Raw genomic sequence first — 15,769 nt, forward strand, 5'->3', positions numbered from 1 at the left:
AAAAAACCACTCCATATTGTGATCTGGTGTTTCCCTGGGGAGTTACACCAAAGTATATCTTAGAATTGTCGGAAAAACTCAATTGAACCAGAATGTGTAACTTTTGAACCAAAGCTCAGATCCGAAAAACAAACCTATATTAGTAGTGTCCTGAGTCGGGAATGCTAAAAAACCAACCCATTTTGTGATCTGATGTTTCCCTGGGGAGTTACACCCAAGTATATCTTAGAATTTGCAGAAAATCTCAATTGAACCAGAACGTGTTAGTTTTGAACCAAACCTCAGATCCGAAAAACAAACGGATATTAGTAGTGTCCTGAGTCGGGAATGCTAAAAAAACACTCCATTTTGTGATCTGATGTTTCCCTGGGGAGTTACACCAAAGTATATCTTAGAATTTGCAGAAAATCTTAATTGAACTAGAACGTGTTAGTTTTGAAGCAAAGCTCAGATCCGAAAAACAAACGTATATTAGTAGTGTCCTGAGTCGGGAATGCTAAAAAACCAACCCATTTTGTGATCTGATGTTTCCCTGGGGAGTTACACCAAAGTATATCTTAGAATTTGCAGAAAACTCAATTCAACCAGAACGTGTTACTTTTGAACCAAAGCTCAGATTCGAAAAACAAACACATATTAGTAGTGTCCTGAGTCGGGAAAGCTAAAACACCACTCCATTTTGTGATCTGGTGTTTCCCTGGGGTATTACACCAAAGTATATCTTAGAATTGTCGGAAAAACTGAATTCAACCAGAACGTGTTACTTTTGAACCAAAGCTCAGATTCGAAAAACAAACACATATTAGTAGTGTCCTGAGTCGGGAATGCTAAAAACCCACTCCATTTTGTGATCTGGTGTTTCCCTGGGGAGTTACACCAAAGTATATGTTAGAATTGTCGGAAAAACTCAATTCAACCAGAACGTGTTACTTTTGAACCAAAGCTCAGATTCGAAAAACAAACACATATTAGTAGTGTCCTGAGTCGGGAATGCTAAAAAACCACTCCATTTTGTGATCTGGTGTTTCCCTGGGGAGTTACACCCAAGTATATGTTAGAATTTGCTTCTGAATTGCTTAGAATTTACCCCTTCCAGTCGGGCTTCAGACCCGGTTACAGCACAGAAACCGCTTTGGTCGCATTGACCGATGATCTCTGGAGAGCCAGAGACGGAGGCCATGCCTCCATCCTGGTTCTCCTTGACCTCTCGGCGGCTTTCGATACCATCGACCATGGTATCCTTCTGCGACAACTGCGGGAGGTGGGGGTGGGAGGCACTGTTTTGCAGTGGTTCTCCTCCTATCTCTCGGACAGGTCGCAGTCGGTGTTAGTGGGGGGGCAGAGATCGACCCCTAGGCCCCTAACATATGGGGTGCCGCAGGGTTCGGTCTTATCCCCCCTACTATTTAACATCTACATGAAACCGCTGGGTGAGATCATTCGGAGGCACGGGATAAGATACCATCAATACGCGGACGATACTCAGTTGTATCAGTCTGCCCCGTGCCAACTCAATGAAGCGGTGGACGTGATGAACCGGGGTCTTGAGGCCGTTAGGGACTAACAAACTTGTACTCAACCCGGAGAAGACCGAGTGGCTGTTGTGTTTCCCTCCCAATAATTCGATCAGTGTTCCATCGCTCAGGCTGGGGGGTCAAATTTTATACCCCTCAGAGAGGGTTCGCAACTTGGGAGTCCTCCTGGATCCACAGCTGACTTTCGACCACCATCTGACGGCTGTGACCAGGGGGGCATTTGCCCAGGTTCGCCTGGTACGCCAGTTGCGACCCTACCTGAACCGGGAGGCCCTCACAACAGTCACTCGGGCCCTTGTGACCTCTAGGCTGGAATACTGCAATGTGCTCTACATGGGGCTGCCCTTAAAGAGCATCCGGCGACTTCAGCTAGTCCAGAACGCGGCCGCACGAGTGATTGTGGGTGCACCTCGGTTCGCCCACATAACACCTATCCTCTGCGAGCTGCGCTGGCTACCTGTTGATCTCCGGGTGCGCTTCAAGGTGCTACTTGTCACTCACAAAGCCCTCCATGGTAGTGGATCTGCGTACTTGAGAGACCGCCTCCTGCCAATTACCTCCTTGCGACCAATTAGATCGCACAGATTAGGCCTCCTCCGAGTTCCATCTGCCAGTCAGTGTCGACTGGCAACCACACGGTGGAGAGCCTTTTCAGTAGTAGCTCCGACCCTTTGGAACGATCTCCCCGTGGAGATTCGTACCCTCACCACCGTCCAGACCTTCCGCACAGCCCTTAAGACCTGGCTAGCCCGTCAGGCCTGGGGATAAAGATAATCTGTCCCCACCCGAATGATGAATGAATGTTGTGTACTATTTTACTTTTATGTATTGTTTTGCGTTTATTATCTTGTACCCTCCCTTCCTTATTTTATGTAAGCCGCCCTGAGTCCCCTCAGGGAAAAGGGCGGCCTATAAATACTAATAAAAAAAGGGGGGGAATTAAGCATAAAAGGTTCAGATTCACATGTCCAAGTTGCTTGCAATCCAGAGCTGTGTCATCTCTTGCTACTTGCCTTCCAAATTAAAAGAATTCCACTTTTTGGCAGCTGGGTTCTGCATCCATTTCTTCTCAGCATCTGTGGTGTGTCCCAGCTGGGAATGAACCAGGGAAATTTTTTCCAACACTCTTAAGGGGAGTTTCCTTTTCGCCCTGATTCCCTGCGCTTCCAAAAGGGGGAATCCCCTGTGTTTTCAGCCTCTGTTCTCGATTGGGATCCTAAAGCACCATGGTCTGCCTATTGAACCTCAGACTGGGCCCTCAGTGGTGGGTTTCAAATTTTTTTAGAACCTATTCTGTGGGTATGGCCTATTTTGTGGGCATGGCTTGGCAGTCATGTGACCAGGCGGGTATGGCCAACTTGCCATCACTCATGCACACTCAGTCACATGACCACCAAGCCATGTGGCATTTTTTGGGGGGACTCCTATGAAGGGGGGAAAAGAGGGGAAAGCCTCCCAAAAATAGACAACTGGATGATTAAGGGCCAAAATTAGGAAGATCTGAGAAGGCAGGACAGAGGGGAATCCAGTAGAAAGCTATCACACGTTGGGGAAAGAACTTTGGGAGATCGGAGGAGGCAGGACAGAGAGGAATCCAGGAGAAAATTCCTGAGCTTGCCGCTGCTGTCTGTTGGATTGTGCCGCTGGACCTCTTCATGCTTCTCCATTCACCACCTCCACTCCCAGATATGGGACTTGACACCGAATTTGGCTAGGATAGTGCTGACGGGCGGGGGGAGCGAGCAATGGAGCAGCATCTGGACAGGCAAAGGGGAGCGAGTGAGTGACAGGGCCGGGACAGGCGTTCCAGAAGTTACTTCCGGGTCCACTGGTCGAACCTCCTCTCACCAGATCAGTAAATTTCACCATCTGTTTCTCCAGAGCCAGTGCAAACCGGCAGAAACCCACCACTGGTGGTCCTCCTCCCACTGTGGGGCAGCTCAGTTGCTAAAATGATTTTAGAGACAGCTGAATGAGGCATCTTTCCTCCATGCACTTCCTCCTCACCAGCCACAGTATGATTAATTGCTCTTTTTTAGCCTAACAGGAGGTAACCAGTGGACTTTCAAAGTGCTTGGTGGGGGAGAAAGAGGGGGAGATGGCTGAGGACTACCAACAACTGCGCAGAAGAATGAGCATTCTGGAAAGCAAGGTCCACATTAAGAAGTCGGGCTGAGGTTTCTCCGTCTCTATCTCCCCCTCCCACCTACTTCCAAATTTCAGAAAACAGCCCAGCTCTGGGATTCTGATATTCATGCTAATAAGCACTTCCCCCCTACCACTTGTTTGCTTCTATTGGTAGATGATGCAGGGGGCCTTCAAGACTTATGGGAAGAGGCATTTCTCTCTTTAACACACACACACACACACACACACCACTGCCTTCCTTGCCAGGAGTGCAAAACCCAACAGACATCAAAGCAACAGAAACAACAGTCCTGTTTTGAGCCCGCCTGACAGCCTGCAGAGAATGTTAAACAGGGAATATTAAAAGCTTAAAAGTGTGGAGGGGGTCTTTTGGACATTGAAGGAATGTGCAAAAGAGGCTGAGAGGGCAAGAAAGCTTTGGAGGTAAAAAAAAACACAAGGAAAAGAATTTCCTTGGCTTGCATAAGAGATTGGCAGAAAATTGAGGTGGAGGGGGCGGGGGAGAAGTGAGCAGGTGCTACTTCACACCAAGGAACAGAATGTCTTGATTCTGAGCGTATCTGTCTGAGGGTACATTTTTTGCAATGATCAGTGTGTTTCTTAAAATGTAACTTGCTAGAAAGATAAATGGTAGTAACGGGGCCAGATTATTATTTGCTAGTTTGGGGGCCACATTTTTAGAGATAGGGCTATACAAGCAGGGTCAGTCATGTGGCTGGCATGACTAAATGCACGGAATGCTGTTACCTTCCCAAGGTGGTCCCTATATTTTTTACATGCATTTTTACATGCTTTCCTAGCTTCTGCTAGGTTGGCAGAATCTGGGACAAGTAATGGGAGCTCACTCCATTATGTGGCACTAGGGATTTGAACCGCCGAACTGCCAACCTTTCTGATCGACAAGCTCAGCATCTTAGCCACTGAGCCACCGCAACCCTACTTTTACCTTAACAGGGCCAGGTTATTATTTGCCAGATGGGGGTTCAAGTTTTTAGAGATGTGGTTATACAAGCAGGATCTCCATTAACTATGGTAACTCCAAACGTATGATGGCTTCTTTGCTAGCAAGCTTGGCAAAGAGCGTGAAGGTTGGAAGGAAGCAATTCTGCTACTTAGTGATTTGGGGAAAATAGGAATGTCTTTAGTCTAAAAAAGATTTCTCCGCTTCTTACTCTCCTGACCTATAGTTTTACATTCTTGGAAGAAACAGAAAGAGAGCAATTGTGTTATTTTCCTCCACAATAATCTTCTCCAACCTGGGCATCTCTAGACTAAGGTGACCAGACGTCCCGATTTCAGCGTGATAAGCACGCTTTATAACAATTTTTCACGTGTCCCTCCGCATTTTAAAAAAGTCCCGATTTTTTTCTGGCTACATGTTGAAAGCCCAGTGGATTTGCTTAAGAAATCCTAACCGGGGCAAGACAAAAAACACCCTGTCTAACCTCTCTCTCTGTCTCAGTACTTTCATTGAGGATATTAAAACTTTAAAGCAAGAAAACGGAACACCCCCCCCCGCCCTTACTCACTTTTATAAGAAAAAATGAACCATTACCATAGAGCTGCAGGAAACACCTGGCTAGAGAGGAAAGCAACTGTTACTTCCTGGATTTTCTGGAGGGGAGGGGCACGGAGTTTGGAGGTCTGCTCGTGTCGTGTGGGAAAATGGTGCTCTTCTTTTTTCTTTGAAAACTATTTCCCTGGGACTATTTAACCATTTTAATTTGCTCAGTTCTTTGTATTAACATCTACATCATTCTGGATTGACTTGGAGTGTTTGCCTACTGGTAAGTGGGTTTTTTCTTTTATTTTTTAATGTATTTTAAAATAATATTTTATTTATTGTGCATAGGATTTATTAAAATAGTTTTATTCTGTGTGGATTTAAGTTAAGAACTCCCTGTTATTAAGCTTTTCTCAATTAATCTCTGAGTAGATTCCCACCAACTTCAAGATCCCAAGGACACATCTTGGAAGCTACACCTTTGCTTAGTTTATAGATGATGCCTTTCCTTAAATATGAAAATAAATATATTTATTGTTCAAATGTGTACATCTCAATAGAAATGACTCTCAGAGGTGACAACAATCCACTAAAATAATAATATAAAACAGTAATTACAAAAGCAGGAGTAACTGTTATGAAAATTATTATTAAAAAATAAAGAATAAAAATGGAGTTATTAAGTATATTAATTGCAGCAACCACAATACGGTCCTTCTTTTCATTAAACTGGACATACCCAATTCCAAGGAATTAAAAGACGCTTGCTCCTGGGGAGGAAAGCTATGGCAAATCTAGACAGCATCCTAAAAAGCAAGGTGACCAGATTTTCAGTAAAGAGGGACACCTTTGACTGGGGGTGGGGGCTTGATTAAAAATTTTATACGAAGCAACAAAAATTTTCATACAGCGCAAAAATAGTATTGTAATATTTTTTTATTTCATCATAACTACAATTTACAAATATAAATTGTAACTGTTGCCAACATCAAAATTTTGATCATGTGACCATGAGGATGCTGCAACGGTCGCTAAGTGTGAAAATGGTCACTAAGTGTGAAAATGGTCATCAGTCACTTTTTTTCAATGCCATTGTAACTTTGGTCACTAAGCCCATTATACCACCTTTCTTGCCACAGTTCTTAAGTGAATAACTGCAGCTGATAAGTTAGTAGCATAAGTGAATCTGGTTTCCCCATTTGACTTTGTCAAAAGGTGATTATATGACCTCAGAACACTGAAACCATCATAAATACGAATCTGTTGCCAAACATCAAAATTTTGATCGTGTGACCATGAGGATGCTGCAACGGTCGCTAAGTGTGAAAATGGTCGCTAAGTGTGAAAAATGGTCATCAGTCACTTTTTCAATGCCATTGTAACTTTGGTCACTAAGCCCATTATATCACCTTTCTTGCCACAGTTCTTAAGTGAATAACTGCAGCTGGTATTTTGTATTTTGGATAGAATCTTTTTTTAAATTTGTCTAAGACAATTTTAAAAAAGGATTCTATCCAAAATAAATTGAAGTGAATCCATTTTTAAAAATTCTATGCACAATACTTTGAAATATATTGTGCATAGAATTTTTAAAAATAGTTTTACTTCAATTTATTCTGTGTGGAATAGTTTGAAATGTTTTACTTCAATTTATTCTGTGTGGATTCTTTTTTTTAATTGTCTTAGACTATTTTAAAAATGATTCTATCCAAAATACAAAATACCAGCTGCAGTTATTCACTTAAAAGTTACAATGGCATTGAAAAAAGTGACTGATGACCATTTTTCACACTTAGCAACCATTTTCACACTTAGCAACCATTGCAGCATCCTCATGGTCACGTGATCAAAATTTTGATGTTTGGCAACAGTTACAATTTATATTTGTAAATTGTAGTTATGCTGAAATAAAAAAAATATTACAATACTATTTTTGCGTTGTATGAAAATTTTTGTTGCTCCATATAAATTTTTTAATCAAGCCCCCCCCCCCCCCGGTCAAAGGTGTCCCTCTTTACCAATCTGAAAATCTGGTCACCTTACTCTAGACATGTTAGTACACAAATCCCATCACCCAAGCCAGTTTGTTGGAAATAAGAGCTGCCATTACTAGCATGGCTTTTATGGCTGCTGCTACTACTGATCAATTGGGCCCAAGGCTGGATAGGTTGGAACTCAGGCGTCTCCTACCTTATTTTAAGAGCAATGGCCTCTTCACTTAAACTCTATCCCTTTTAAAATCTGGGTTGCCTCTGTGGGGGTTCATCAGTGTTATTTAAACTCTGGGTTTGTGACTTCATGAGGATAGATGTGTTGGAAGAAATGTCCACCTGGGTTTGGTTCCAAGTGGGGAAAAAGACACTGGAAACATGGTGGCTGTTTGGAAAAATGGTTTTAATGGTGGACAGGACCACATGGTTTGAGATCCTGGGTGAAGAAAAAAAGGGAAGGTATGCTGAGACTGCTTCGGTTTTATGCCCTCTCTGGACTTTTGAATTTGAGCTTGTATTCTGATTGGTTGTCAGACTCCCAGCCAACTCTGTAGGCTGTCCTGAGTCCCAGGCTTGGTTGAGCTGTTGCTGGGCGATGATGCAACGGGATTCCATTGCTTTGGGATTCGTATTATGGCTCTGCCTGAAGGAGGTAGATCTTTGTTATGTAGAATAGACTGGCCCAGGCCTTAATGGCCCATTGACAAAGGTGGGGGAGATGAGTTTCTGCCTCCCCTTTTAGGGGAAATATTCTGCCCTTTTAATATTTCCTAAAATATTTCATTTTTATAGGAGAGGTGCTAACTTTCTGCAGATGGCTATGTATGCTAGGCTGGCTATTTCAAAACATGATTAGGTCAAGTCCTTTCTGTTTGGCATTACCTCTATTGAATGAAGCCCCAGGCATCAACCCACCCCCCACCCCAGGTTCTGAATGGATGGCATTGTTCCCTGCAGGATGAGAAGGAAAAGCAAGATCAACTGTGGCAATTAGAACAGACCCTGCGAAGTGCTACAGGCTGTTCAGAAATTACCTTTTTAAAAGAAAACCCACATCATCTTATGACCTCACAAGCCATTGGCCAGTTGGGTCTTTGGGGCAGGGTTCTCAAATCTGTTACTACCATGTTTCCCCAAAAATAAGACAGGGTCTTATTTTCTTTTAACCCCCGAAATAAGTGCTTGGCCTTATTTTCGGGGAGGTCTTATTATTTTTGAGGTGCAGGAGGCGGCGAGCATGGTCACCTCATAGCTGCTGCTGTGTTGCAATCTTTTTTTTGGGGGGGGAGGCCTTATTTTTGGGGGAGGGCTTATTTTAGCGCATGCACTCAAAAACCTGATTGGGCTTATTATCCAGGGAGGTTTTATTTTCAGGGAAACAAGGTAGAGGGCTGCTGTTTTCAGCAAGGGCAAATGCTGCCTCTTACATTTTACTAAGTTTGGGTTTAATGTACACTAGGATTGAGTCCGATCTACTAGGTTTGATGCCAAAATGCATTAAAAGTGGGATGCTAATGAAAAAATATCATCTGTTTATACTGCATGTTATTTTTACTTGGTGCCATTTGTTTTGGGGGTTCTCCTTCCATTAGGGGCAAAAGAAGTGCTAACTGGCAGATCAAGAGAAAAGAAAACCAATACCTCTCTAGAAAGTCTCAAAGTTTTCTGAAAAAGCAATCAAACGTTTAAAATGTCTCGACACCAGGAGGTTTCTCCCAGCACTCATCAATCCCATCGTATGATTTAGCATTAGTTGAGTGGAGAAAGTAATCTGTTACTGCTAGAGTCTTCGTGATGACACTCCGAAGGAAGCCAAAGCAAATTTTACAAAATGAAACACTCTGAAAAATCAGAGCATCTTTAGTACTGTGTCTTTGAAGTTATCCCAAAAGGGGGTGGGGAGATCTAATCCTTTTCTTGAAGAAGCAGCGACTTGAGAGCCTTCTCTGAAAATTAGAGACATCTGGTTCACAGCAAGTATGCCTTCAGAGCCGTCTGGTTCTCACTCATTCAGCAGGATTCCCTCCTTACTCTGTTGGTAACTTTATCTGTACTGGAAAAACAAGCATGAAGAAATGGTGTGCAGCAACCTAGATGGATGGGTTTTCTGAAGCTCTATGGGAGCCTGTAATATGAACTAAGAAGGAGAGAGGGATGGTAGTAGAAGAACCTAGAGGCAGTGCAAGTAGCAATAGCAATAGCAATAGCAGTTATATACCGCTTCATAGGGCTTTCAGCCCTCTCTAAACGGTTTACAGAATCAGCATATCGCCCCCACAGTCTGGGTCCTCATTTCACCCACCTCGTATGGAAGGCTGAGTCAACCTTGAGTCGGTGAGATTAGAACCGCTGAACTGCAGATAACAGTCAGCTGAAGTGGCCTGCAGTACTGCACCCTAACCACTGCGCCACCTCGGCTCCTCCCTGAAGACCAGAGGTGGTATTCAGCCGGTTCTGACCAGTTCTGGAGAACCGGTAATGGAAATTTTGAGTAGCCTGACTGGCCCCGCCCCAATCTATTCTCTGCCTCACGAGAATGGGGATTTTGCAGGATCCTTCCCCTGCCATGCCCACCGAGCCACGCCCACTGATCCATGCCACACCGACAGAACTGGTAGTAAAAAAATTTTGAATCCCACCACTGGCACAGACCAATAGAAAAGTACCAATAAAGGTGAACATTTGTAGCTCAGGGTTGAAATGAAGGGTCCTTGATGTTCTCTGAGCTTGGGGGTTTTCTTGCAGACGTTTCATTACCCAAACTAGGTAAAATCATCAGTGCTAGACTAACACTGAGGATGTAATCTAGTTTGCCTAATGAAACGTCAGCAAGAAAGCAAACAAGTGCAGCGAGCACTAAGGACTACTCAGATAAAAAAAGATTGGAAGAAATTTCATTCTGGGGCATCCAAGCCAAACATCTTTCTTTAGATTTGGAAGGTCACCGTTTCTGCATTGATCCCCATTTTAGAGTTACCAGATGTGACCAGTATAAAATCAGGATGACCACTAGATGGCCACTATATAGTATTTATCTAGATTTTTGCAGCTCCGAAATCCTTGTACAATTCAACCTAATAAACATGAGACAAGGGTCAAACAGAAACTGGCCACAGGACATTCTCTTCAGAAACAGTTCTTTTTAGCCTGTAAGGGTTTTCTTGCAAACTTATGAATCTGGTTTATAGCAAATCAGTGGAATGTGTTTGTACAAAACGCCAGTTGTGGTCATTTTAATAGCTGGTTTTAGTGTGCTAAATCATAAGTTATTCAATAAAACATGTTGACTAGACTTGTACAATGCAATGCCAAATCATAACTTAAATAAGCTACTTTAGGGCTTAGCATCTTGTACAAACTAGGCAAAAACGTCATGGAAAATAAATTTCTATGCTGATTTGTGTTCCTTGTTAATGTTAATGTTACCCAGAAAAGTAGAAATGATACATTTAAAGCTCTACTGTATGTAGACTTAGAAATAAATCCCCTGACCACAGTGGGACTTTTTTGTCTGTCTCAGCTGGCTAGTTGCATTATACGAACAAAATAATCATGCTGTTTAGGCTCTTGTAAGGATTATAAGAAAATGTTTGATTTAGAAGAAGCAAGAGCATCCACGGTTACATTGCTAACATCTGGCCAATATAATGGAAATAGCACTGGGGTTCCAAAAGATGTCTACCTTTGCTTTAGTGATCATTCAAAAGCTTTTATGTAAAGACCACAACAAAATTTGGATGGCTTTAAGAGGCATAAGTGTGCCAAACCACCTCACCTGCATATTAAAGAATTGTAAGGTGACCAGAAAGCAACAATTAGAAGAGAATGTGAAGCAACTAAACACTTCAAAATTGGGCAAGTAACCCATCTACAGCAAAAATTTCAGCAATGGGTTCTCTGCCCGGTTGTTGGGTGGGCATGGCCTAGTCAGCCTCCTGCACCATGGCAGGCTCTGGAGGCTTTCCTTGAGCCTCTGGGAGGACAAAAACTGTCTCCCCCGGCCCTGTGTCCGACCTTCCAGAACTTCCAGGAGGCCCATTTTCCCCCCACCCTGAGCCGCCATATAGGCCCTATACTTACCTCGCATCGAAAATGGGCCGGGTGGAGACTCCTGGGAGGGGCGGGATGGGGTGGGAGGGGAGGGGTGGGGTGGGAAGGGCCAGACAAGGGTGGGATTTGGAGGTTCTCCAAACCAGCCATAATGTTAGCTACAGATTCTCCCAAACTCGGGTGAACTCGTAGCAGGCCACCCCTGATCTACAGAATATATACGTATTAAGAGAAAGAGCAAACTGAATTAAAATTGATGAAAAGAAGCATCAACAATCTCAGATATGCTGATGATACAATTTGATGGCTGGAGGTTAGAAATATTTAAAGAATGTTTTGATGAAGGAAGAATAACATAGCACAGAAGTTGACCTGCTCAATATTAAAAATAAAACAATATCCTCACAGGGGTTAGGCAACCCACGGCAGATAAGCAGAGATAAATTCAAAACAGTAACAGATTTTATCTTTCAAGACTCCAAATAGGCTAGAGTGAGGATATAGCCATGAAATAAATGGATACCTACTACTTAGGAGGAAAGCTATGATAGGTCTAGACAAAATATTAAAGTGCAGAGATACCACACTGGCAGCAAAGCTACATTTTGTCAAGTCTTTGGTTTTCCTAGTTGTGACATATGGTTGTGAAATTTGGATTGACATAAAATCTGAATAAATAAGAATTGGTGCCTTTAGAACTATTGTGCTTGAGAAAGGAAAGTCATTCCATATCAGATGAAGTAAAACTAAACTGATTACTAGAAACACAACTGAGGGAGCTGGAACTTAAATATTTGGGCCATATAATATGATGACAAAAGAAGAGGCTAAATAACATTGATATCACATGTGTCACTCAAAGAAGCTCTTAGTGGCAGATAATCCCACTGAAATGAAATACATCTAGTCATGAAGAGTACAGAGCAGTGGTGGGTTACAACTAGTATGCCCTGGTACGGGCATACCGGTGCCTGCTGGATGCACCAGATATCGTTCCTGTAAAGTGCTCCAGAGGGCCCACTCGCCCGCCTCCACTCCTTACCGGTATCTGAGCTCTTCAGCGCTTCTGCGCACGGAACGTACGGTGCCTGTGCGACACTCCACTGAGCAGCTGGAGTGTTGCAGAGGCATTGTAGAGCGTCGCAGGAGATGAGGACACGTGCGCGCGTTCTGCACGCATCCATGTGGTGGATGCCGAGCCCCGTTGCACCATACCAGTTGCAACGGGATCCAGAACCCATCTCTGGTACAGAGGCTTGTCTGACTGAAAGGCCAAAAACAAATATGTTGGGCTTTCAACATTCCACATTGCTGTGCACCTTCATAGAACATATTTACCTTCCTCAAGTTATTGGAAAAAGCAAAGATATACAGGAAATATCCTTTTTACTTCTAACATTGCCAAGTGGCTATTTATTTACAGGTGGTTCTCGACTTATGACCACAATTGAGCCCAACATTTCTGTTTCTAAGAGAGATAGTTGTTAAGTGAGTTTTGCCCCATTTCATGACCTTTCCTGTCACAGATGCTAAGTGAAGCACTGCAGCTGTTAAGGCAGTAAAATGTTTGTTAAGTGAATCTGGCATCCCAAATGACTTTGAAGGTGGAAAAGGTGACCACATGACCCTGGAAAACACCAACTGTTGTAAATACGAGTCAGTTGCCAAGCATCTGAATTTTGATCAAGTGACCATGGGGATGCCACAATGGTCGTAAGTATGAAAAATGGTCATCAGTCACTTTTTTCAGTGCCGTGTAACAACTGTTGTAAGTCAAGGACTACCTGTATTACCTGGCCTGCTCTTTTTCTTTTAACCTAGTTTGGTTGGTTTACAGTGATTTGGCGATAGGTCTGGGTTATGTCTAGTGCAAGATTTGGTGTAGCCATTCCCTTGTTTCCTGCCTCTCCTTCCATGCAGGGAACACACGCCATGTGGACCAGTCTGCCTTCTCCATTTAATTACTGTCCCCTTCTCAACAGTCCCTGTACCTTCCCTTTGATTTCCCAATGTTCCCCACACACGGCTGTTCTCATACCCTCCCCTTCTCACATAAAGTCCTTTGATACATCTGCAAAGTCTTTTCTTTTTTCTTTTCCCCAGTATGGTACCATCATTCCTCTGATGTTACAATAATCAAAGCAACAGGGAACACATTGTTTCTTCAGTCCTATGTTCTACTCTACGTCCACAGAAATCTTGTATCCAGCATGAACGGATAATTCAGCTTGATAGAAACACAATACTAATGTTCCCATATAATTAAGGTGACCAGACGTCCTGACTTCAGCGGGATAATCACGCTTTATAACAATTTGTCCCGTGTCCCGGCCCGTTTTTAAAAAGTCCCGATTTTCTGGCTTCATGTTGAAAGCCCAGTGGATTTGCTTAAGAAATCCTAACCGGGGCAAGACGAAAGACACCCTGTCTAATCCCTCTCTGTCTCTGTCTCAGTACTTTCATTGAAGATATTAAAATGTTAAAGCAACAAAACGGACCCCTACCCCACCCCTTTTACTCACTTTTATAAGAAAAAATGACCAAGTACCATAGAGCTCCAGGAAACACGTGGCTAGAGAGGGAAGCGACTGTTACTTCCTGGATTTACCAGAGGAGAGGGGCATGGAGGTTGGAGGTCTGCTCCAAAATGGTGGCAAAGTTTCTTTGAAAAATATTTCCCTGACTAATTTCACCATTTCAATTTTCTCAGTTCTTTGTATTAACATCTACATCATTCTGGGTTTACTTGGAGTGCAAGCCTGCTGGTAAGTGAGCTGGGTTTTTTTCTTTTATTTTTTTAATGTATTTTAAAATAATATTTTATTTATTGTGCATAGGATTTTTTAAAATTCTGTGTGGATTCTTCTTTTAAATTGTCTTAGACTATTTAAAAAAAGATTCTATCCAAAATAAATTGAAGTGAAACCATGTTTAAAAATTCTATGCACATTACTTGAAATATATTGTGCATAGAAAGAATAGTTTGAAATGTTTTACTTCAATTTATTCTGTGTGGATTCTTTTTTTAAATTGTCTTAGGCTATTTAAAAAAAGATTCTATCCAAAATACCAGCTGCAGTTATTCACTTAAAAGTTACAATGGCATTGAAAAAAGTGACTGATGACCATTTTTCACACTTAGCGACCATTTTCACACTTAGAGACCGTTGCAGCATCCTCGTGGTCATGTGATCAAAATTTTGATGTTTGGCAACAGTTACAATTTATATTTGTAAATTGTAGTTATGTTGAAATAAAAAAAAATATTACCATACTATTTTTGCATTGTATGAAAATTTTTGTTGCTCCATATAAAATTTTTAATCAACCCCCCCGCCCCCCGCCCCCCCCCCCCAGTCAAAGGTGTCCCTCTTTACCAATCTGAAAATCTGGTCACCTTACATATAATAGCTTAAGCTTCTGTTTGATCAAAGAGAAACATAGATTTTGTTACTACTGTGGGCAGAAGGCAAGAAAGCCAGCCTATGTCCCCCATTTCATCCAGCTTAGGCAGAAACAAGAGGGAGATGGAAGGTTTGAATGGAACATGAGATTGTAGATATGAGGATTATTCATCGACTTAATGGGCCGTTGTTGTATCATCTGGAAGATTATGAAAACATGTGAAGAACAAAGCTACCATCAGTCCAGGATTAAATGGATGCCTAGGGTAGCAACCGGCAACTGTGGGAGTGAATGTATTAGATACCACAGTTAGCTGAAACTGAAACTACTCAGGGATGGTCTGCTGGGGGTTCACAGGGGTTCAGGAGAACCTCTAGCTAAGATTCTGTGCAGTTCGGAGAACCTCCCACTCCTGTCTGGCCCCGCCCACCCTGCCCCAGCCCTCCCAGGAGTCCCCACATGCCCCGTTTTTGATGCAGTGAAGTGCAGAGCGAGTGCAGAGGGTTTGGGAGGCCAAAAAATGGGCCTACTGGATGTTCAGGAAGGCTGGAAACGGGGCCATTTCTGGCCTCCAAAGGTCCTCCAGAGCCTGGGGAGGGTTTTTTTGCCCTCCCGGAGGCTTGAGGAAAACCTCTGGAGCCCGGGGAGGGTAAAATGCCCCCCCAACGTGGTGCAGGAGGCCAACTAGGCCACTCCCACCATGGACATGCCCACTGTGCTGTCCCAACAGTATATAGCTAATTTAAGCATTAGAAGCTGTCTCCTTTAAGCAACTATCTCATGAGAAATGTAACTACCTTATGGGAAATGTAGTCCCATAACATGTGACCACATCTGTGCTCCCTGATTGGACATTGGGGTATTTTGCCCAGGAAATTGTTTTATTACTGCGCACTCACTGAATCGCCATCAGCACTACCAGAAGCAGCTTTGCACCAGCGGCATGGGTTAGAGGAATGGGATGGGACAGATCAGGGAAAGTCAGAAGAATCTTAACACTGAACTGTAAGTTTTGCTATTAAGGATTCCTGATAAACGTGATCTGAAAGATATTCCCAAGCATGGAGTTAACTGGCTGCCCAAGCAGAACCTCATTGCCCGGGGCAGAACAGTAAAAAGACATTAAAACTCCTTTA

The sequence above is a fragment of the Thamnophis sirtalis genome, unplaced genomic scaffold (assembly GCF_051295495.1).
Source record: "Thamnophis sirtalis isolate CommonGarterSnake01/CBP01778 unplaced genomic scaffold, rThaSir2_p1.2 scaffold_3, whole genome shotgun sequence".
Classification (NCBI taxonomy): Eukaryota; Metazoa; Chordata; class Lepidosauria; order Squamata; family Natricidae; genus Thamnophis; species Thamnophis sirtalis.